Genomic DNA, 21,780 nt, shown 5'->3' with positions numbered 1-21,780 from the left:
CTTTCTGACAGATCGCCTCCTCGGGATGGCTGGTGTCCTAAGACGACATTTGGACCGGAAGCAGTTCCTACACACAGCATTGTGGATATTGTGAAACTACACGCTATATTTGAAGAGATCTAGTTGAAAGGTAAAAAATGTCTAGATACTTTGATAAAGACTTGGGTAAAGATACCTTTGGGTAAAAACACTTTTGTCAGAATGAGAATTGGAGACAAAAGAATCTGACAGTTTTTCCCCTGAAATTACAGTGTTTGGGGCTTTTTCAGATATATCAAATTGGAGTTAATGGTAATGTTATGCTTTGTACACAGTGAATCTGTTTTTATGACCTTTGAAAGTAAAATCACTCAGTTGTGTTCGACTCTTTGCAGCCCCATGGACTGTAGCCTGTTAGGCCCCTCTGTCCATGGGATTTTCCAGGCAAGAATACTGGAGTGGATTGCCATTTCCTTTTCCAGGGGATCTTTCCAACTCAGGGATCTAATGCAGATCTCCTGCTTTGCAAGCAGACTCTTTACCGTCTGAGCCACCAGGGAACCCATGTTAATTTGAAACCTTAAAAATAATCTCTTCTCTATATCCTATTGTGGTCAAAGAAGTGAATGAGCTTGGTGACATGTACCAAAAACCATTCATTGTAGGGATGTCAGCCAAACTATTATACTTTCTCTAGAGGTTGATGTATCAGAAAATTTATAACCTATTTGTATTTCTATATAAATACATCAAAACTGGCCCAAATGATAGTTTGTATGCTTGCTTTAATACAGAGAAAATTATTTGTAGTTAATTATATGATAAAGAATATTTCATAATTATTTACAATGTTTGATATAAATTTCTCTCCTATGCTACAGCAGTAATGTTAACAGGGAGCTTAATGTGTTTTCATTATCTTTCTGGAAAATTATTCACCAAAATCAGGAAAACCAATGTTGAATTTTATAACAGGACAGTTATCAAGCCCAAACAAATCCATTATCACAATGACTTTATATTATGAGAAATGCAAACAACTTGATGAAAATGTAACCATTTTGACTTCAGAGTCACAATAATAGTTATCAATTATTGGGATTTTAAACTATAAATATTACAAGAGTTGCAAGGAGTATTACGATACCATTTAGGGTTCATGTCAATGTTAGTTTGCTTATCACTTAAAATGAGATGAAATCATTTTAAAAATTGAGTTTTAGGGTTATGTCCTTTAAATAATAGATTTTCTATATTTAAGTAACATGTCTTAATTATTCATATTAAGTATTTAAGAAGTGTGTTGGTCTTAAAGGCTTTAAGTCATGGACGGGTACCTGGATGTGTAAGTGTGAATCACACGGGTGTTTGTCTAGTAACTAAAGATGTACGACCAGTTGCTGTTTTAGGGTCCCCTTAATACTGATGCCTAACACTAGTCTGTCTATTCTAGTTCAGTATTTAGTCTAGGCTTCCTTTTGATATGAACAAATCACAATATATATTTTTAAAAGGAAAATAATTAAAACATATTAGGATGTATGTGATTGTAGCAAACAAAAAATGCTTTCAGTGTTCAAATATCTCTTTTCCCAAAGATGATTAAGCTTTCATCAGTATTAGACAACATTCTTATATATATGACCAAATGAGTTTGTAGATTAATGCAATAAACTTTCTAATAAAAACTTTAGTGTTTATTTCTATGTTTGATTCTATCGTTAATTAAAGAGGAGAAAAAATGATGCTACTGGAAAAAAAATTAATATTTTTTCATATGTGATCCCTTAGCACTATATATATTTTTAAAAAAACTATATTTTATTAGACTTAATTGCTTATATACCTGCTTTTTCTCCAGAACACTTGTTCTTTAAAGACAGAGGGAACATTTTTGTTCATATTTGGGTCCCTGGAACCCAGGTTAGTGCCTGAGATTCAGATCTCTGTAAAAAACTTCAGGTTATCTTATGTGGATTTGCTTTTTAAATCTCAGTAACCTGTTAATGCTTCATTTTATAATTTAAAATTTTTTGGAGTTCTCACTTTATAGCTGGAGAAGGAAATGGCAACCCACTCCAGTATTCTTGCCTGGAGAATCCTGTGGACAGAGGTGCCTGGTGGGCTGCTGTCCAGGGGGTCGCACAGAGTCAGACATGACTGAAGCGACTTAGCATGCATGCATGCGTTGGAGAAGGAAAGGGCAACCCACTCCAGTGTTCTTGCCTGAAGAATCGCAGGGACAGGGGAGCCTGGTGAGCTGCCATCTATGGGGTCGCACAGAGTCAGACACGACTGAAGCAACTTAGCAGCAGCAGCAGCACTTTATAGCCCTCTGTTCTAGGGCCCAGATATGAATAAAGCATTGCTGCTTCTCTCAATCACTGTTTACTTACTGAGGGCTTGCGTGCTGCAATTCATGGGGTCTCAAAGAGTCGGACACTACTGAGCGACTGAACTGAACTGAACTGAGTGCCAAGAGCAGTTGGGGCTGCAGAGATACAGAAGATGTGAGCTCAAGTAGCTCATTATTTCATGAAAGGGATAAAGCATCTACTTTAGCTGCATAAGTTTGCTAAGTCACTTAACTTCTTAGGACCTTGGTTTCTATATTATAACATGTTGGAAATAATAGTACCTATTACAAAGGGTTTTGTGAGAATTTAGTAACTTTAATTATACCTACAAAACACTTACTTTAGTGCCTGATACATAGTAGATAGTTGGAAAATGTTAGCTATCATAACTATTATGAAAAATTATCTAAGGATTGGAGCCAGTTTGCAATAACCAGGTAAGTGATGAAGCTAGTAAATCAGAAGTGAGCATTTAATGAATATTATAAAAAGTACATGTTTGTGTGAATGTATCCTGGTCTATTTTTTTTTACTATAAAAATATCCCATGCATATTTAGTTTCTAGAGATATAATTTAGAAGAGCCATAATAATATAATTTCACCTTCCAATGATATGTTATCTTCTTAGGATTTGAAAACTATTTTTAAACTTTTGGTTGCGGGTTTGTGGGCAGATAGTGACCTGACTTCACATTCCCATCCTGGAGAATACAGCTGTCCAAAAAGTCAAAGGCTGACTTTGGCAACCTGAAGAGTTTCCACACACAGTGGGACATCGAGTCTTTGAAAGCAGGTGCAGATGGAAGGACAACTGAGAGCTGATGGGGCTGCACTGTGGGGAAGGGAGTGTGGGGAGAGCCTGCCGAACTGTATGAGTGTGTGCATGCCAAGTCGTTTCAGTCGTGTCTGACTCTTTGTGATCCCATGGACTGTAGCATGCCAGGCTCTTCTGTCCATGGAGCTCTGCAGGCAAGGATACTGGAATGGATTGCCATTCCCTTTTCCAGGGGATCTTCCCAACTCAGGGATCGAACCTGAATCTCTTGCATTGACAGGCAGATTCTTCACCGCTGAACTACCAGGGAAGATAGGCATATAATTATAGGACCAGAATGAGTTTCCTAGAACTGAAGATAAGGATTTCTCAATTTGAAAATTTAATCAGTTCAGTTCAGTCACTCAGTCATGTCCGACTCTTTGCAACCCCATGGACTGCAGCATGCCAGGCTTCCTCCTCCATCACCAGCTCACTGAGCTGGCTCAAACTCATGTCCATTGAGTCAGTGATGCCATCCAACCATCTCATCCTCTGTCATCCCCTTCTCTTCCTGCCTTCAGTCTTTCCCAGCATCAGGGTCTTTTTCCAGTGAGTCAGTTCTTTGCATCAGGTGGCCAAAGTATTGGAGTTTCAGCTTTAGCATCAGTCCTTCCAATGAATAGTCAGGACTGATTTTCTTTAGGATGGACTGGTTCAATCTCCTTGCAATCCAGGGGACCCGCAAGAGTCTTCTCCAACACCACAGTTGAAAAGCATCAATTCTTCAGCGCTTAGCTTTCTTTATAGTCCAACTCTCACATCCATATATGACTATTGGAAAAAACATAGCTTTGACTAGACAGAACTTTGTTGGCAAAATAATGTCTCTGCTTTTTAATATGCTGTCTAGGTTGGTCATAACTTTTCTTCCAAGGAGCAAGCATCTATTAATTTCATGGCTGCAGTCACCATCTGCAGTGATTTTGGAGCCCCCCAAAATAAAGTCTGTCACTATTTCCATTGTTTCCCCATCAATTTGCCATGAAGTGATGGGACCAGATGCCATGATCTTCGTTTTCTGAATGTTGAGTTTTTTTTTTTTAATCTCATTTCAAATTTTATTTTATTTTTTTTAATTTTAAAATCTTTAATTCTTACAGGCGTTCCCAAACATGAACCCCCCTCCCACCTCCCGCGAATGTTGAGTTTTAAGCCAGCTTTTTCACTCTCCTCTTTCACTTTCATCAACGGCTCTTTAGTTACTATTCACTTTCTGCCATAAGGGTGGTGTCATCTGTGTATCTGAGATTATTGATATTTCTCCCGGCAATCTTGATTCCAGCTTGTGCTTCTTCCAGCCCAGTGTTTCTGGGCTGATGTACTCTGCACAGAAGTTAAATAAGCAAGGTGACAATATATAGCCTTGACGTACTCCTTTCCCTATTTAGAACCAGTCTGTTGTTCCATGTTCAGTTCTAACAGTTGCTTCTTGACCTGCATACATATTTCTCAGGAGGCATGTAAGATGGTCTGGTATTCCCATCTCTTGAAGAATTTTCCGAAGTGAGTTGTGATCTATACAGTCAAAGGCTTTGGAGTAATCAATAAAGCAGAAGTAGAAGTTTTTCTGGAACTCTCTTGCTTTTTCGATGATCCAACAGATGTTGGCAATTTGATCTCTTGTTCCTCTGCCTTTTCTAAAACCAGCTTGAACATCTGGGAGTTCACGGTTCACATACTGTTGAAGCCTGGCTTGGAGAATTTTGAGCATTACTTTGCTATCATGAGAGATGAGTACAGTTGTGTGCTAGTTTGAACATTCTTTGACATTGCCCTTCTTTGGGATTGGAATGAAAACTGACCCTTTCCAGTCCTGTGGCCACTGCTGAGTTTCCTTAATTTGCTGGCATATTGAGTGCAGCTCTTTAAGAGTATCATCTTTTAGTATTTGAAATAGCTCAACTGGAATTCCATCACCTCCACTAGCTTTGTTTGTAGTGATGCTTCCTAAGGCCCACTTGACAATTTAATAGAAAAATGTAAAAACAAAAAGTATGGTAACTACTAAGAAATGCAATCAAGAGAAAATTTCAAAAATGGTAAGTATGAGTAAGAGAATCAGGAAAGACTCATCCAAGAGACCCAGTAGTGAGACAGAAAGGAAAACAATTGAAGTAGTAACCAAAGAAATATAGAACAAAAATTCCATAATCTATACTGTTGTATACTGTGAATCCTTCAGTTTTTTAGATCTTTCTTTCAGATATGAAAGGATCTACTGGACAAATGAAAGAGAATTAATGAAAAAACATGGAAACAGATAAGTCCTGATGAGTTTTCTGAACTCTAAGACTAGAAAAAATTAAAATGGTGAAGTGAAGTGAAGTCGCTCAGTTGTGTCCGACTCTTTGCGACCCCCATGGACTATAGCCCCCCAGGCTCCTCCATCCATGGAATTTTCTAGAAAAAATTAAAATGGTACAGAGTGCTTACAAAGGTAAGATATATTGAACAGAGAGAGTGTAGGGTGGAAGCAGGAAAGGGGAGGACACCAGGGTGGGAAAGGGTAAAAGACTGCCTGACGTGTTCTCCTGCCTACTATGCTTCTGCAGCAGCAGCTCCTCTCTTCCTAGGACAGCATGGCTACTTGACAGGAGATTGTTAAATAGCCCCATTTCATTCTTCTTGAAATCTCTGATCCAATCGGCATAGATCAGGAAGAGACTGTGGCAACAGAAAGAGAAAAAGGACTCTCTGTGACAGACTGGCCCAGGATAAGCTAGAAATACCAAACCACCAGCCAGTCATCCTTTGGTGGTAATGGTTTAGTCACTAAGTCATGTCTGACTTGCAACCCCATGGGCTGTAGCCCACCAGGCTCCTCTGTCTGTGGGATTCTCCAAGCAAGAATACTGGAGTGGTTTGCCATTTCCTTCTCCAGGTTATCTTCCTAACCCAGGGATCGAACCCTGGTCTCCTGCACTGCAGGCAGATTCTTCACTGACTGAACTAGCAGGGAAGCCCAATCATCCTTTACCGAATTGCTATTAAGGAATCAGCGAATGTGTACATGGCTGTCGGCTTATGGTGGGTTGTACTTCCTCCTATACTGATGGCCTGGACTTGTTTACTGATGATAAAGCAATAGAAAAATCCACATATGCCTTGAAGTAGCCAACCTGGCACAGTGTATTTAATGATTTGCAGATGACTGAGAAGTTCATAGAGCGAGTGATCTTTCAATATGGAAGAGCAGAACTTGAAGTCCATTGGTTTCTTAAAACCTCCACTAAATACATCACAAACAGAGAAAATACTGCTAGACTGATGCTTGAGCCTTTCCCTTTTCTAGGCGTCTACCTAACCATACAGGTTAGTTCAGCCTGTAAACAGCCTAGTTTGGCTCCATCTCATATATTAGGACAATAAGAGAAGATAGGAACGCTAACTTCTCTGAAGGTCCAGCCATGGTCGGAGACTTGAGACATTGCATCCCAAGGGTTTAGAATAGAACTTTAGATGCCATATTGAAATCAAGGTGAAGAATTCAGTGATTGCAGATGAAAGCCAAAGTTCATTTACATAGAAGTCATTTTATATCCCATGCAGATTTGGAGGTTCATGCTAGCATTCGTGCTTGAGTTCTACCAAGCATGCCACACCACAAAGGTTTATGAAGAAAGTGGTGCTAGTATGTGTCATCACTTTCCAATATGCAGGATCATGTTTTAAGATTGATTTTATGGTTAATGAAAAAGAGACTTTTTTATAACCTATTTCTTATAGATGACCTGGCTTGATAATAATACAGTATTTTATATTATATAATAATATAGTCAATATATCCACATGCAACTGTAGAGGAAAGTTACAATGATTAAGCAATGAATGAATGAATAATGGCTTCTGCTTAGTTTGGCAATGCCAGGTTTGACTTTGTTATTCCTCAGCATAGTTTTTAGATGACTTGGAAATGTTGCTCCTTCTGTCCCATTCTACAAGTGCAATAATTTGTGATGAGAGCGAAACATTCAGGAAGCTAGTAACATAAAGGAATATAGGATAACTACAACCTGTATAGCAAAATATTTTCAAATTTTATTTCAAAGCTTAAGTCAGGTCTTTGATATTTTGCCCATAAAGCTGAGAGCCCCAGTTCCAGAGGTTTTGGATGTCAAGAGCAGTTCCACTGAATTTTCTGGCAGGTATTGCTAGGGAGTTTATTTTAGTGGAAAATGTTACACTCAACTTCTCCCAGTCTTCACATCCGTGAACCTTCTATTACAGCTCAGTTGTGCCATATGCTGGTCTTCATTCTGTGCCCAGATCCTCGCCCATCTTCTTCCCCGCACTTCTCCCCATCTCTCCCTTTGTCCCTGTGTCTCCCTGCACAACACTTGCTCCAAGGCCTTGCTTTCCATGGGCTGCTCTCAGGCGATGATTGAGTGCAGGGAGGAAACCAAGGAAGGCCCTTAACTTTGAAATGAGGAACTCCTTTGATGGGTGACTTTGGCTCAAAGACTCCCCACTGGCCTGACCTGAACTTTCTTAAAACTGTGCTTGTACTCCAGGATCTTCCTTCTGTCTCTGCTTCACAGGACTGGGCTTGCATCAGCCTAAGAAGAATATAGACCCAAGTATTCTGAGGTCAAAATACGCGCTGTGAAATCGGCCCTGTGCAAACACATCTGTCTGCTCTGCTTTATGGTGGCACTTGGTTCTGTTCCTTAAACTCATGGCTCTTTTCTTTCCTTGGTCTCAGCCTCGTGACCCCAGTGGTACGCTGGTAAATGTTTAACAGTCAGCTCTCTGAAAAGAATGAAAAAGCAGGGATTTGTAGCATTCTCCCAATTGCATTTTCCTCATGAAAATACATCGGTTTAAAATTAAAATAATTCTGAGCTTAAAAAGATTCACTTTAGTATTTCTACTCACTGAGTAGCTGGGCATTGCTAAGTATCAATTGCTGTCCTTTATGTTTGAATTGTGGCCATATGTTTATTAAATTTAAAATTTTTATGAATATTTTATTTGTGCTGTAGGTAGATTTTCTTTTCTGGTAGAAAACAAACTAGAGTGGAGTCACTTGACCAAGGTAATTTTAAATCATCAGAATGAAAGGCAGGATTTTTCTTACCTGCCTGAGGTGTTGAAAGAGAAGCTGGAGGGGCTAAACTGAAATGTTTATCTCCAGAAAGAATATATTATTTTAAAAGGATACAAAGAGGGGAGAAAGCTGGGAAAACATGCTGAGGCTGAAAATACTGCTATTTTCCCTCACAGTGAAAAGTATAAGGTGATTACCAATGGATACCCTTAAACCTAGAATGGGGAACCATGGGGCCATATTAATCACTAGAAAATGTCTTTTGGATATGAAAAGAGCACTGTTTCATTTAGTAGGGTAACCAGTTCTTCTATGAGCTGAGCACCTGGTATAAATAAAATAGGGCTTCATAAGGTAATTTTGATTGAACAAACACATGTAAGAACATGTGCTTCATTAATGCTTTGCAAGTGTGCGTGCTCACTCGCGCAGTCATGTCCAACTCTAACTTCATGGACTATAGCCTGCCAAGTTTCTCAGTCCATGGGGATTCCCAGGCAAGAATACTGGAGTAGGTTGCCATGTCCTCCTCCAGGGACTCTTCCCGACCCAGAGATCGAACCCGAGTCTCCCACTTGGCTATGTTTTAAAATGTTATGCTTAGTCTTTAAGCATAATACAAATTTCCTCTTCGGCAGTTCCTGTTTCTAAAGGTAGACTGATTTAAGTCAAGACAGTATCTCTAAAAAAAATGTCACAGCCCAAGGTGATTATTTCAAGGAAAACTTTGCTTAGTGTTTACATCCTGAATTATTCATTAAAACAAAAACCTAGACTCACTACTTTTTAGTCAGAGCTCTCATATTGCAAGAAATTGGTTCAGAAGCTAAGAGAAAATCAGTTCTCCCAGGAAAACCTCAGAGGAATTTTGGAAAACCAGCAACTGCTCTGGGAGGCAGGAAGGACAGTGACCCAATGACAGAGCTGCCTGGTGACCTCAGCTCTTATGGGTGTGATCCGCCAGGACCCAAATCCTCTAGTCCCAGTGGGGTTCTTCTTGACATTTTCACTCCCAGCTATTCTCAGCATCTTGTTACCTAAAGCACATCAAACTGGAGCCTGTTGCTTGTGTGTAATCATTACGTTGTTGACTAGAGTAGATGGCCTGCAGCCTTTCTTAATAGAATTGGAAGATGTTCCTTGATTTCTCTCTGCTAGTCTACAGAGGATCATCTCAACCTTCTGTGAACTCCTTCCCCACATCCATCCCACTGCATACAGACCACACCATCTCTTCCAAGTGACACTGCTTCATACTGCAAAGAACATATTGGTAGTATGTTTAAGGGATTCTGACCTCAGTTCCATGGTTAATTACACTTGCAGTAAGTCTCCATATGTATTTTACATACACTTTACTATCTTCTTTGCCTGCTTTTGCAGTGCTTTATTACTGGCTTTAATGTGACTACTTTAAATTCTTTGTCCGAATGAGAACATACTCTAGGTCAATATTATTTGAGAATGATAGGAAAAAAAGAAGAAATATGGAGTGGCAGGATTGGTGATTTTTAGTTTAGATACCTGTGATCTTCATCATGAAAGTTCATTTCACTTGGCTCTAGTCTATTCACCTGAAAAGATACACTATTCTTCATAGAATTGGCATAAGATGTAAAGTATATATTTGAAATCTCCAGGTGAATGTGCCACTTACTGGAAAATAATATAAAATAACTTTGAGATGTTGAAATATTTTGTTGAAGCTCAAATTTACCAAAGTTATCATTGTAGGAAGAAAGGATATAAATGTAATTTCCTAAAATTAGTAGAATGGCATAAGATACACTTCTGAGGTGATTAGTCATTTAGTAGATTCTTAGTTGGGCTTCCCTGGTGGCTCAGAGGTTAAAGCGTCTGCCTGCAATGCAGGAGACCTGGGTTCAATCTCTGGGTCAGGAAGATCCCCTGGAGAAGGAAATGGCAACCCACTTGTGGACACTAAGGATAGGAAAAGATAAACTAGTAGCTCCAAATCCTGATTTAACCTGTTCAGCTGTAAGATGAACCTTCTGGGTAGCTCTGTTTAAATCACTTTACCTTACACCATAGGAGTGACATCTGGTGTTTCCAGCGACTGATGACAATAGAGAAATAAGGATGGGGGAAAAATGTCCATGAGATAATTTGTAGAAAAGTCCTAACCTTTGTGGAATGATGCTGCTGTGAAAACAGCAAATATTATTTTAATACAGGGATAATCTCATGTTAGGAAACTATTTTTAAATAATGAACTTCATTTTTTAGAATGGTCTTAGGTTTACATCAAAACTGAACATAAAAGTATGTAGAGCTCCCCCCAAAATATCCCTTGTTGTACCACTTTCCTGATGTCAATATCCTCACCAAAGTGGTACATTTATTACTATTGATGAACCTCCATTGGCGCATCATTATGATTCAAAGTCTGTAGTTTACGTTAGGGTTCATTCTTGCTGTTGTGCATTTTACAGATTTTGACTAATGTACATACAGGTATAGTGACATTTACCCATCACTGTAGTATCGTACAGAGTGGCCTCACAGCCCTAAAAATCTTCTGTATTCTACCTATTCATTCCCCTCTCCCCACTAACCCTTGGCAACCACTGATTTCTACTCTCTCTGTTGTTTTGCACTTCCTGGAATGTCATATAGCTGGAATCACATGTATGTAGCTTTTTCAGATTGGCTTCTTTCAGTTGGTAGTGTACATTGAAAAGCTTCCTCCATATCTTTTCATAGCTTGATAACTTGTTTCTCTTTGGTGTTAAATAATACTCCACTATGTGGATGAACCACAGTTTATCCATTTACCTGCTAACGGACATCTTGATTGCTTCCAAGTTTTGACAGTTATAAAGAAAGCTGCAATAAGTATCTATGTGCAGGTTTTTGTGTGGGCATAAGTTTACAATTCATTTAGATGAAAGCCAAGGAGTGTAATCATTGGATTGTGTAGCAAGTAAATGTTCAGTGTTGTAAAAAACTGTCAAACTGTCTTTCAAAGTGGTTGGTCATTTTGCATTTTTACTTACAAGGAATGGGTTTCCCTGGTGACTCAGTGGTAAAGAATCCACTTGCCAATGTAGGAGATTTGGGTTGGATCTCTGAGTTGGGAAGATCCCCTGGAAAAGGAAACAGCAACCCACTCTAATATTCTTGCCTGGGAAATCCCATGGACAGAGGAGCCTGGCAGGCTACAGTCCATGGGATCTCAGAGAACTGGACACAACTGAACAACAACAACACATAGCTGATTTAGTGACTTATCTTCTCATTCTTTTGATATTGTCTTTTGCAGAGCAGAAGTTTTCAATTTTAATGAAGTCCAGCTTATTAATTATTTCTTTTATGGATCATATCTTGATGATGAATCTAAAAAGACATCATCGTATCCAAGATCATCTAGGTTTTTTCCTATGTTATTTTACAGGAAGTCTATAGTTTTGCGTCTTGCATTGAGGTCTTTGATCCATTTTGAGTTAACTTTTGTGAAGGGTGTAGCCTTTGTCTAGATTCATTGTTTGCTAGTGGATGTCCAGTTGTTCTAGCACTCTTTGTTGAAAAAACAGTCCCTGCTCCATTATATTGCCTTTGTTTCTTTATCAAAGACCGGTTGACTATATTTATGTGGCTCGTTGCTGTGCTGTCTGTTCTGTCCCGTCCCAGTTGGTCTAGTCTTTCACCAACCTTCTCCACTTCATCTGTAGGTTAGTGTCTGACATTAATTTGGGGGAAATTCTTGATTATTGCTTAAATACTGTCTGTTTCTTTTCCTTTTGCTATTCCCATTACGCATAGCTGTCCCACAGTTCTTAAATATTCTGTTCTGTTTTTTTCTTTCTCTTTGCTTTCAAGTTTTAGAAGTCCTGTTATATTCGCAAGCTCAGAGGTTCTTTCCTCAGTTGTGTTCAATCTACTGTGAATCCATCAAATGTATTTATTTCTGTTACAGTATTCTTGATCTCTAGCATTTCTTTTTTATTCTTTCTTAGAATTTCCATTTATCTGCTTATATTATCCACCTGTTCTTACATGTTGTCTATTTTGCCACTAAATACCTTAATCATAGCTTTATAAATTCCTGGTCTGGTAATTCCAACCTTGGTACCAAGTCTGACTCTGGTTCTAATGCTTGTTCATCTCTTCAAACTTGGCTTTTGCCTTTTACTATGCCTCATGATTTTTTGTTAAAAGATGTGCATGAGGTATTAGGTAAAGGGAACTGAGATAAATAGGTCTTCAGTAATGCAGTGATGAAGTATGGAGGGAAGGAGAGCATTCTCTTTTTTAACTTTTTATTTTATATTGGAGTATAGCCAATTAACAATGTTGTGATAGTTTCAGGTGGACAGCAAATGAACTCAGCCATACATATACATGTATCCATTCTCTCCCAAACAGGGGAAGCGTTCTTTAATTCTGTGATCGGTCTCAGCTTTTCCTGAGCCTTGCTTCTGGGCTGTGAACTTCACAGGTGCTCTCAGTTTTCAGGTGGGACAAGTTGATGAGAAAAGGCTGAAATTTCCCTCCTGCCAGGTCAGTTGCACGTGTACTTACTTGCTTAGTCATGTCCGACTCCCTGCCAGGCTCTTCTGTCCATGGAATTTTCCAGGCCAAAATACTGGAGTGGATTGCCATTTCCTCCTCTGGGGGATCTTCCCAACCCAGGGATGAACCACGTCTCTTGGGTCTCCTGCATTGGCAGGTGGATTCTTTACCACTGTGCCACCTGGGAAACCCCCAAGTCAGATAGGCTGTGATAAAAGCCCAGCAGATTAGGCTGTGGTTAATTAGTTTCTCCTGAGTTAAGCTTGTTAAGGGCGTGCTCTGGTGTGTTGCAAAATGGTTCCCCTACCCCACATCCTGATAGAAGCTGGAGAGGATTTTTCTCTGATATTCACTGTGAGAACCTAGTCTGAGCTCCCGGAGGTCATGAAAGCGCGGAGGTCCCCCATGACTGGGCCCCTCTGGAGTTTTTAATTCTCAGATTTGTCCACACTGAGCCTCCGGCAGTTCACTAACTGCAGTTCGGATTTTTCTGCCTCAGCACTGCTTCCTGCAGCCGTTTCTGCTCTGGTGAGTCATGACTCTGTCCATCTGTCTGTCTCTCCATTTTGGAGAGCAGTGGTCTGCCCTGTGACCTCCCTTTTCTGATGGATTTAAGAACAATTGCTGATTCTTTAGTCTGTTTGACTTTTTACTGGTTATTAGAATGAAGTGGCAACTTCTAAGCTCCTTACATGCAGGTCTGGAAGCTGGACGTCTAAAATACCATTTTTATATCAAGTAAATTTTGACTTTTTAAAATTATGACTGTGAAATTGTGTTGCAAACAAATGCTGAATTTTTCTTTCCTCTTGAATGTGCCAAAGATCCTTATTCCTCGGTTCAATACCACACTAAGAAGGGCCTACTTTGTTTTACTGGAAATTCTCAATTATTAACATTTTAGCTGTTTTCTTTTGATAATGGAAAAAATGTGCATTTTGAAAGTTTCATTTTAGTATTTCACTTAATGGTTTCCATGTGTATGGTACAGAGTGAAATGTACGTTTAGAAAATTATTTTTACCTTTTGGAAGCTTCTAGTCTAAATTGAATTTTCTTCCTTGTATGTAGCCACCATTCTTTCTGGTGTTCGATGGCAAAGCCAGGAGGAAAAGTATTAATGTGTTTCCTCAGTAACTGGTACTTCATGAATCCATGAAAAGTTCTAAAATATTAAAATGCGACTATGCATCCCAAGAATAAGATTCACAATATTTATTTAAAAACAGCCACTAAAATCATTGTAATCAGACATTTCTTTCACTTCTTGAGTCAGTTATTATCTAAGTTATTACTCAGGTAATAAGTTATTACTTATTCATTTGAACAAGTGTAAAATTCATTCAAACTTTCCAATTCTACACTTTTTCCCTCCTGATTTTCTTATCCAAACATGTATGGAATAATGGCTGAATCCTTTCCTGTCAAAACCCTGCTGGGCAATAAATCACTTTCTATTTTAAGCAACAAGTGATTTCATTTATATCTGATCAAGACATTCAAATAGTTGCATAAATTAGTAAGACAAACCCAAGAGAAATAAGGCTTGGATACCTCTGTTAACCTTTTATTTCTCTGCAATTATTTTCAGTTACCTTGTGCAGTGATCTTAGGACTTTTCGATACTTGCTGCCATCTCTGCTATCAGCAGGGTTTTGCCTAGATTCAGCATCATATGTGATCTATTCTAAGTTTGTTTGTTTGTGTTTTAAGTATTTCCATGGCCTAAATAAAAATAAAGTATGGTCATTTACCAGTTTTGAAAGCTAAAGATTTTTTTCATAGTTTTTCAATGAGATGGGGCTGGGCTTTTTTTTTCTTTTTAACCACTAGTCCACAGCTTTGAGCTTTCACTGGAGTATAAAGTCTGACCACATCCATACAGATTTAATACCCTAGGTCTTGACTGTTTTTCTTAGCATCGTAAAGTTTCTGTGAGGCAGCTAATATGAAATACAGGAAGTCCAAGCTCATGATAACTTGGCAGTTTCCACCGAAGGGCTTTGAATTCTCATGGACCAAAGTTCAGTCAGAAATCAAATGAGTTATCCAAGAAGTGAAATTGTGCCTCAATACAAACTCAGGGAGGAAGAGAAATCTTTCCAAATATTGAACAAAGGACCCTAGTTCCTTTCATAAGTTTGTGTCTAATCAGAGGAGAAACTCAGCATGAATTAATAAACCAATGTGTACAGGTATTTCATGAATATCCGGTGTGTGGTCTCTAACCCAGCAAACATTCCTATGTGTGGTTGTCCAGGTCAGAGGAGATGGAGAGAGGTAAAGGCAGTTTGTCTTGAGTTTAGCTTCAGTCACCTCTGGCTTAGCTATGAGCATGTATGTCTGAATTGGGATGCGTTATGAAGACATGCTTGGATATAAAGAGTTTCTTAGACATTTGGCCTGGCAATAGTTGTGAATTTTTAGTAAAGGGTAATTAATTTGGCAGGTTCTAGTACACTTTTAAAATTTTCTACTTTTTCAGTTTCCTCTTTCTTTCACAATTTTAAATTTAATTTTTATTTTATATTGGGTTATAGCTGATTTACAATGTTGTGTTAGTTTCAAGTGTATAGCTGTGATTCTGTTGATTATATGCATACATCCATTCTTCTTCAGATCTTTTTTTTCATATAGGTTAAAACAGAATATTGAGTAGTTTCCTGGGCTATTCAGTAGGTCATTGTTGGTTAACTATTTTATATTCAGTAGTGTATATATGTTAATCTCAAATTCCTAATTTATCTCTCCCTACTGTGTTTCCCCTTTGGTAACCATAAATTTGTTTTCGAAGTCGGTGAATCTGTTTGTTTTGTAAATAAGTTTATTCTCATCTTTTTTTTAGATCCCTCATATAAGTGATATCATGTGATATTTGTCTGACTTAATTCACTTAGTTTGATGACCTCTAGGTCCTACCATTTTGCTGCAAATGGCATTGTTTCATCCTTTCTTGTGGTTGAGTCATATTCCATTGCATATATACATACCACAACGTCTTTCTCCATTCATCTGTCAATGGACATTGAGGTTGCTTCCATGTATTCACTATTATAAATAGTGCTGCAATGAACATTAAGTTGCATGTATCATTTTGAAGTATGGTGTTCTCTGGATATTTGTCTTGGAGTGGGACTTCTGGATCATATGGGAGCTCTACTCTTAGTTTTATAAGGAACTTCTGTACTGTGCTCCATGTTGGTTGTACCAATTTACATCCCCATCCATAGTGTAGGCGGGTTCCCCCCCTCCAGCATTTATTATTTGTAGAATTTTTGATGATAGCCATTCTGACTGGTGTGAGGTTATAACTCACTGTGGTTTTTATTTGCACATCTCTAATAATTATGGAGAAGGGGACAACAGAGGATGAGATGGCTGGATGGCATCACCAACTTCGATGGACGTGAGTTTGCCTGAACTCCAGGAGTTGGTGATGGACAGGGAGGCCTGACATGCTGCAATTCATGGGGTCACGCAGAGTTGGACACGACTGAGCGACTGAACTGAATAATTACTGATGTTGAGCACATTTTCATGTGTTTTTATTGATTGTGTTGTTTGTCTTTTTGTTATAGAGCTTCATGTGAGCTCACATGTATGTTATGTATTTTATGGAGGTTAATCACTTGTTGGTTGTATCATTTGCAAATATTTTTTCTCATATGGTTTCCCTTGCTGTGTTGTGCAAAAGCTTTTAAGTTTAATGAGCCCCATTTGTTGATTTTTGTTTTTATTTTCATTACTGTAGGAGGTGGGTCCAAAATGATATTGCTGTGATTCATGTCAGAGAGTGTTCTATGCTTTCCTCTAAGAGTTTTATAGTATCTTACCTTACATTTCGGTCTTTAATCCATGTTGAGTTTATTTTTGTGTATGGTGCTAGAGAGTATTTTAATTTCATTCTTTTACATGTAGCTGTACAGATTTCCTAGCACCACTTGTTGAAGAGACTGTCTTTTATTCAGGTATATTCTTTCCTCCTTTATCGTGGACTAATTGACCACAGGTGTGTGGGTTTATTTCTAGACTTTCTGTCCTGTTCCATTTATTAATATGTCTGTTTTTGCGCCAGTACCATATAGTTTTGATGACTGATGCTTTTTAGTATATTCTCAAGTGAGGGAACCCGATTCTTCCAGTGCTTTTTTTTTTCCCTCAGGATTGCTTTGGCTCTTCAGGGTCTTTTGTATTTCCATACAGACTAAAACTTTTTTTCCTAGTTTTGTGAAAAGTGTCATTATTCTTTTGCTAGGGATTGCATTGGATCTGTAGATCACTTTGGGAATTGCTTTGGGTAATACAGTCATTTTCACAATATTAAATTTTCCAATCCAAGAACATGGTGTATCATTCTATCTGTGTCATCTTCAATTTCTTTAATCAGTGTTGTGTAGTTTTCAGAGTACAGGTCTTTTGGCTCCTTAGGTAGGTTTATTTCCAGGTACTTTGGTCTTTTTGATGCAATGGTAAATGGGATTTTTTTCTTAACTTCTCTTCATGATCTTTCATTATTAGCGCATAAAAATGCAAGTGCCTTCTGTGTATTAACTTTGTATCCTGCAACTTTATTGAATTCATCGATGAGCTCCAGTAGTTCTCTGATAGCATCTTTAGGGTTTTCTATGTATAATATCACCTACAATGCTGGTTTGAATTCTTTTCCAGTTTGAATTCCTGCTATTTCTTTCTCTCCTCTGATCGCCATGGTGAGGACTTTCAAAGCTATATTGAATAAAAGTGGTGAGAGTGGACATCTTTGTCTTGTTCTTGATCTTAGAGGAAATGCTCTCAGCTTTTCACCATTGAGAATGATGTTGTTCAGTCGCTGAGTCTGAACAATCCAATGGATTGTTGCATGCCAGTTTCCTCTGTCTTTCACTATGTGGAAGCCACACATGTTCATCGAGTTGGTGATGCTGTTTAACCATCTCATCCTCTGCTGCCCACTTCTTTGGCTTTAATTTTTAACAGAATCAGAGTGTTTTCCAATGAGTTGGCTCTTTGCATCAGGCAGCCAAAGTACTGAAGCTTCAGCTTCAGCATCAGTCCTTCCAATGAATATTCACGGTTGATTTCCTATAGGATTGACTGGTTTGATCTTGCCATCCAAAGGACTCTCAAGAGTCTTCTCCAGCACCATAATTTGAAAGCATTAATTCTTGGTGCTCAACCTTCTTTATGGTCCAACTCTCACATCTGTACATGACTACTAGAAAAACCATAGCTTTGACTCTACAGACTTTGGTCAGCAAAGTCTGGTGTCTCTGCTTTTTAAAACACTGTCTAAGTTTGTCATAGCTTTTCTTCCAGGGAGCAAGCATATTTTAATTTCATGGCTATAATCACTGTCCACAGTGATTTTGGAATCCAAGAATATAAAATCTGTCACTGCTTCCACATTTTCCCCTTCTTTTTGCCATAAAGTGACTGAATGCCATGATCATAATTTTTGATAGTGATGTTAGCTATGGATTTCTCATGTATGGCCTGTATTATGTTGAGTTTTTATCATAAACGGGACTGAATTTTGTCAAAGCTTTTCCTGCATCTATCGAGATGATTGTATGATTTTTGTTCTTCAGCTTGTTAATGTGGTGTAGCATACTGATTTGTAGAGATTGAAAAATCTTTGCATCCCTAGGATAAATTTCACCTTGTCATAGTGTACAATCCTTTTAATATGTTGTTGGATTCAGTTTGCTAGTTAGTATTTAACACATTTTAAAAGCAAAGGTTCAAGTTTAGATTTTGTCACAACTGTCTCCTTTTTATGTTCCCACTGGGAATATAAAAGGTAATATTCATCTCTAAACCTAATAATCTCTATTCATCCTGAGAGAAATAACTCAGTAGACCTGAATCGAGATTCTCTAAAAGGGCCTCAGAGATCCTCATTTTATGGACTCAACAAAGAATTTAATTTAGCTCTCAAGAAGGTGGCCATAGGGTCAGAAATGAAAAGGGAACCTTAAGTCATTTAAAGTGAGGTTACAACTCAGGAGTTAAAACAACACTGATTCTGTGTTCCCATGACATTTAAAACTGAGGATGTCTGACAGAAGTTGTAAATTAGAGTATATACCCTCAAATCAGTTGTTGTAAGATGATAAATATATGTTCAAGGTGAAAAACTGGTAAAATATCAGAAAATTACCTGATTATTATGATACGTTTTAAAGATGTTTATTTTTTTCAATGACTTTATAGTTATTTTTATTTAATAATTGGTACTGGCCCTTTGTGATTTCAATCTAGAAATAGGTTTTGTAACATGTCAGTTCAGTTCAGTCGCTCAGTCGTGTCCGACTCTTTGCGACCCCATGAATTGCAGCACACCAGGCCTCCCTGTCCATCACCAACTCCCGGAGCTCACTCAGACTCACGTCTATCGAGATGGTGATGCCATCCAGCCGTCTCATCCTCTGTCGTCCCCTGCCCCCAGGCTCCCCCAGCATCAGAGTCTTTTCCAATGAGTCAACTCTTCGCATGAGGTGGCCAAAGTATTGGAGTTTCAGCTTTAGCATAAGTCCTTCCAAAGAACACCCAGGATTGATCTCCTTCAGAATGGACTGGTTGGATCTCCTTGCAGTCCAATGGACTCTCAAGAGTCTTCTCCAGACCACAGTTCAAAAGCATCAATTCTTTGGTGCTCAGCTTTCTTCACAGTCCAACTCTCACATCCATACATGACCACTGGAAAAACCATAGCCTTGACTAGATGGACCTTTGTTGGCAAAGTAATGTCTCTGCTTTTGAATATGCTATCTAGGTTGGTCGTGACTTTTCTTCCAAGAAGTAAGCATCTTTTAATTTCATGGCTGCAATCACATCTGCAGTGATTTTGGAGCCCAAAAAAATAGTCTGACACTCTTTCCGCTGTTTCCCCATCTATTTCCCATGAAGTGATGGGACCAGCCCAGCGTTTCTCATGATGTACTCTGCATATAAGTTAAATAAGCAGGGTGACAATATATAGCCTTGATGTACTCCTTTTCCTATTTGGAATGAGTCTGTTGTTCCATGTTCAGTTCTAACTGTTGCTTCCTGACCTGCATATAGGTTTCTCAAGGGGCCAGTCAGGTGGTCTGGTATCCCCATCTCTTTCAGAATTTCCCACAGTTTATTGTGATCCACACAGTCAAAATCTTTGGCAGAGTCAATAAAGCAGAAATAGATGTTTTTCTGGAACTCTCTTGCTTTTTAGATGATCCAGCAGATGTTGGCAATTTGATCTCTGGTTCTTCTGCCTTTTCTAAAACCAGCTTGAACATCTGGAAGTTCACAGTTCATGTACTGCTAAAGCCTGGCTTGGAGAATTTTGAACATTACTTTACTAGCATGTGAGATGAGTGCAATTGTGCAGTAGTTTGAGCATTCTTTGGCATTGCCTTTCTTTGGGATTTGGATGAAAACTGACCTTTTCGAGTCCTGTGGTCACTGCTGAGTTTTCCAAATTTGCTGGCATATTGAGTGCAACACTTTCATAGCATCATCTTTCAGGATTTGAAAGAGCTCCACTGGAATTCCATCACCTCCACTAGCTTTGCTCATAGTTTTTCTTTCTCAGGCCCACTTAATGGTGATTTTTATTAACCATGTCTAAATATAAGGTTCACAAATTCTCAAGAAGTACAAAACAATGAATGAGAGAAATGTCATGTGTGTGCATGAGGAGCTTATAGACTAATAATTTACTTCAAAATTAGAACATGGTGTGAGAAATGATAAACCAGATTTGTGTTGATGTGGCAAAAAAGAAGTGCCGAATTGCAATAGCTATTTTTTTTTTTTAAGTATAGTGGATCTACAGTATTATATTAGTTTCAGATGTAAGACATAGGCATTTGAAGTTTTATAGGTTATACTTCAAAGTTTTTCCCCAGAAAAGGAAAAGGCTACTTACTCTAGTATTCTTGCCTGGACAATTCTGTGGACAAAGGAGCCAGGCAGGGTACAGTCCACGGGGTCGCAAAGAGTAAGACGTGATTGAGTGACTAGTACATTTTCAGAGTTATTATAAGATATATAAAAGACTATATCCCCTGTGCTATACATTACATCTTTGTAACTTATTTATCTTTAATTGGAGGATAATTTGTAACCTATTTTGTACCTAGTAGCTTGTTCCTCTTAATTCCCTTCTCCTATTTTGTTCTTCCCCCACCTCTCCCTTTCTGGTAACCACTAGTTCAATTTTGGTATCTTCAAGGCAACAGATATTTTCTTGCAAAAGCAGGAGAAGGTGTTGCATGATGGGGCCCTCTTTTCTTTTCTTCTTATGCGGCATCCAACTTTTTTTTGAAAATCATCCTCATTTACCAATCACCAGAAACATGGAATTCTATTGTGCTTGAAACAGATTCTCGTGAACAAAGGAAGTAAAAGCAAACAAAAACCAAAGAGTAATTGTTTCTAAACAGAATATACCATTCTCACTGTGGGAAGACTCATTCTTCAATACAGTCTTCTCTGATTATTTTTCCCCTTTCTTTCCTTTTATTTCCAGCCATCTCTCAGCCAGGGTTGAGCATCACCCTGATGGCTTGCTGCTGTCAATTGTAAAGCGAAATATGTCCGTGGGTTTGTTCATGAACTGCTGGTATTTTAAGTGGGTTCTTCCACCCTGGATGATGGCCTGACCCAGCGGCTCTGTATCTGTGGCACTGGCTCTGCCAGCGTGTGACACAGCAGTGACAGTGCCGTGGCAGTCAAGCTGAAGGCCATTTGCACAGTGTGACATGCCTCCTTGCTTTGTGCGCTCGCGGGGATTTTGATGATGTGATCCATTGTTAGAAACAAGGGGCCACTTCATCTTGACATGGACGAAAGGGGTGAATTACTGACAAGCTTGAAGGAGTTAAGTTTCTCACAATAAGCCAACAGTCTGGGAAGCATTGGCAGCAATATAATCCTTTAGAAACACATTGATCTTCGGGCTTCTGTTCATTGTCTGCTAGAGTTCAGAATTCCATGCTTCCGAACTTTTTTTGCTTGGCAGGAAAAAAAAAAATGGAATGTTTTAAATGTATGAAACATAATAGCT

This window comes from Ovis canadensis, chromosome 5, assembly GCF_042477335.2.
Source record: "Ovis canadensis isolate MfBH-ARS-UI-01 breed Bighorn chromosome 5, ARS-UI_OviCan_v2, whole genome shotgun sequence".
NCBI classification, from domain to species: Eukaryota; Metazoa; Chordata; class Mammalia; order Artiodactyla; family Bovidae; genus Ovis; species Ovis canadensis.
Note: the sequence above shows the minus strand (reverse complement) of the source record.